Below are 3,923 nucleotides of genomic sequence, written 5' to 3'. Positions count from 1 at the left end.
ATTACTTCAGATATCATAGATGGGACACATGTGGCAATAATAAGGCCAAATGTTCATGAAAGGCAATATTATAACACTAAGGTATTCCATTCCCTAACTGTTATAATAGTAACTTTAATATTGAACTCATATTTTAATATTATGTGATATATCTAGCCAATAATCTTCAATTTATTTAACAATCTGTGATGCAGATTTAAATATATTGTGCCTGCAACCCAGGCTCTGCTCTTAACTCCAATGTGTGGCAGAGTCACCCACTCAGCCAACACTTAACTCCATTAAATGATAATGGGGCATGAGGTTTTTTTTAGGTATTACTTATTTTAGGTTTTTTTAATTAATTCCAATATAGATTTTTAATCGTCAAGGTTAATATTGGTTGGATTTTCAGGTGAGTTTTTCCTCTGTGGAAAACTATGATGACCACAACTTAAATACTATAGAGGGGAGATACACCACACTACTCTATGCATGAAACTTGTGACTGTATGCAATACAGTAGAGCGCTGTAAAAGTATATTGGAAGAATGTTTCAGGTAAAGTAAATAAAATGCTTTAGATAGCATGTTAGGGTCTCCTAGATTGAAAACTGTAGTAATTCATGTACATAGTTTGATGGTCAAGTGTTTTATTTCCAAATATCTTTTTCTGGTAATTGTTTAGAGCAAGTATGCATTATAATGCATACTTGCTCTAAACATGCATCTGCAATCTTGCTGGCAAGATTGCAGATGCATGTTGTGTTTGGCACAATATAAAAGCCACAACACAATTAAAGCAATTCTTCTGCAAGAGGCATTTAACTTTTGTGTGTTATTAAAATTATTTTTATAAATCTATGAGGAGACAAATAATACAAGTTAATAAAGATAAGACACTGAACAATGATTTTTATTTACAGTAATTTAGTTTACAAATGAATACATGTAAAAAATGAAGACTCTTCAGCTGGCTTCCAATAAAAGCAGGAGGATATAATTTCATTTTGAAATCCAAACCTTTATTGTTACCCTTTTTATATTCATTCCAAGAATTATTTATTTTATCTGATGAAGTTCCTTATAGATAGAGGACAGAATTCTTCAACAGATAACAGCAAATCACTTTGTTCACGATTAGAGCCGAGTTGGAAAGCTCTATCACATAAGGACTTGGTTCACAGAGACTTCAACGAGTAAACCAGGGTCTGCTTGAAGGTTGGGCACTGCAGCAGGCTCAAAAGACTGTGGACAAAGGCATATATTATGAGTGTTCCAAGGGTTAAACATAGTGTTTTGTCCTATTAATCTATTGTTTTTAATTATTCTACAACAATTTTTTACTCTGTTACAGGGATGCTGGTCACAATTTGTGCAATACCTTAAATGGGTCCACAAGTTAATAAAAGATAAAATTTTTAAAAGAAAATAGAATGGAATGAAAACCTCCTAGCTTTAGTTTTAAGTTAAAAAAATGTAGTTAGCACCACCATGATAAGTACAAGTTCATTAGCACCTGTGATAAGCGTACATGAATAAAGAATTTAAGAATTTTATTAAATTTTTGATTACTCCCCATATTTGTGTTTTTTTTAATTAAATTACCAGAGATACTGTTGGAAACACACCAATTTGATACCTACTTAGACTTCATATCATGCTTAAACAGTACAAGATTGCATTACTTACTTTCGCTCTTCAGTGGGAATTTATTTATAAAATTTGAGCGTAGGTACGCAACCCAATGTCGCTTCGCCTGGCAACGTCCGTTATTGGTACAGCTGCAGTGTCCAGGCTGATCTGTCTAACTCTCCAAAAGCAGCGACGAAGTTTGCTCGATGAGGAGCATTTTGTTTGTTTTGATTATAATTTATATATTTTCACTAGCACAAAATAACGTCAATGAAATTTAATGTCAATTCGACAGTTACAGATTAAATATAATTATTTTTGACAAAATTTGGCACACAAAATATTTGTTTTTTGGGTTCCTTCGATTGTTTTACCAAATGTTCGTCTTTAGAACACAAATCAATAACATTTAAAAATATTTCTAATCAAAAATTCGCTTAATTGGACATTATTAATTAATGGTAGTTTTTTTAATTTTACTTCTCAAACACAGTTTGACCAAATGGCAGCACTGATTCTCTTTCTACCACAATGCAATTATCATCCAATTACAATCCAATTGTAAGACCATTATGAATTTAGTAGACTACCGACTTTGGGCACAATGATAATTGGATTGCAATGGTATGGTGTCATAATGACAAATCTTGTAAAATAGCAGACTTGGGGCCCTGATCGTGGAGCTCAGCAAAAAGCCAGTCGGTTGCTGGATTGACGGCATTTGCGTGAATAATTTAAGCTACGCCGATGACATGGTGCTGCTGGGTCCCACGGCCGGTTCTATCAGGGAGTTGTTAAAAGTGTGTGAGGACTACGCTAATAGCCATGGTCTGATATACAATGTGGCTAAAAGTGAATACCTGATCTTTAAGGCCCCACGTAAGCAAGTGCAATACGAGCCAATTATAACACTCAAGGGGGCTGTACTTAATCGTGTGACCCAATTTAAATATTTGGGCCATTATTTAACGGAGGACCTTAAGGATCACGTCGACATAGAACGAGAACGTCGATCTCTGGCTGTCAAATGTAACATGTTGGCCCGCAGGTTCGCTCGATGTAGCAAGGAAGTGAAAGTAACGTTGTTTAAGGCCTATTGTCAAACCTTCTACACGGGAGGCCGGGTTAAATATACTCAAAGGGCACTGAACACATTACGTGTACAGTATTATAATGGGTTTAGGATACTGTTCGCCGAGGTTCTGTTCAGCGTCTGGGATGTTCGCTCAGGAGCGAATCGATGATTTTTACGCCATTATAAGGAAAAAGACGGCATCCCTCCTGACAAGGTTGCGGTCGAGCTCAAACAGTATCCTGAATATGTTAGCGGGAAAGTTTGATTCACCTATCTTGCAACACTTCATGTCGGTGCTTGTACGGTGAAGCAAATTATATTGAATTTATTCTTTAATCTAATATAATTAATTAATACTAACATAGTCGTTTAAGATGTATTACTAACAAAGGTGGACCTTAGTTGTCTTAATAAAGAGATTATTATTATTATTATTATTATTACACAAAAAGAGGAAAGCAGACTACGACGTATGTCCAATATCATAAGTACGGAGGGAAATACGGTTACAAACACTGGAGTTATAACAGACTAGATACAATAATGGAGAGACTGCGAAGACAACAAAGGCTTTAATAAAATAATAAAATATATAGAACCTGACCAAATTAAAACACAAATTCTATCAGGGCACGACGGGTTCGGATATTACCCACACAAATTCAAGTGTAAGGTTAACCCGTCGTGCAAGTGTAATCCTAATGCTGAAGAAGAAATACTACATTACTTAATAGAATGCCCGGGATTTGGAAGGGAAAGAAATGATCTGGAAATTGAGCTAGAAGCAGAAATAAAGCGGAAAACAATAAAGGATTAATAGAAAACTCAGAAAAACGAACACCATTTCTAAATTATAGTTAAAAAATAGCAAAACAAATACTTAAAGAAAACAAAACCAAGGATTAGAAAACGAATCATACCATAAACACAGTAACAATACTTTTAATATTAATAATAATAATAATAATAGCTTTATTATTCCTTACAACGGTTTACTTATTATTTTAAATGGATTCTAAATTTACATAATTAAATTCTAAATACAAAAAATGTTTAGGTTAGTAATTTTTCTTAAAACTATGTTAGATTTAATATTTGTTGTAAGGACAGTGTTTGGCACTCCTCCATGAGTAGCCAGGACTTTCTGTCCAAAGCTGCTCTTGCCCATGTTTTTCCTGCTATCTCTGTTATATCATCAGATCACCTTCTTAATGCTCGGCCTCTTCTGCACTTAG

The 3,923-nt window shown here is 34.3% G+C and overlaps 1 pseudogene; it reads left to right on the top strand.

Annotated features, from left to right (window-relative positions):
* Positions 1 to 1,725: 1,725 nt before the first annotated feature.
* LOC120637572 lies at positions 1,726 to 2,996 on the top strand (annotated as a pseudogene).
* The last annotated feature ends 927 nt before the right edge of the window (positions 2,997 to 3,923 follow it).

This window comes from Pararge aegeria, chromosome 4 (genome assembly GCF_905163445.1).
Source record: "Pararge aegeria chromosome 4, ilParAegt1.1, whole genome shotgun sequence".
Lineage (NCBI taxonomy): Eukaryota > Metazoa > Arthropoda > Insecta > Lepidoptera > Nymphalidae > Pararge > Pararge aegeria.
This window is presented reverse-complemented; position numbering and strand designations above follow the sequence as displayed.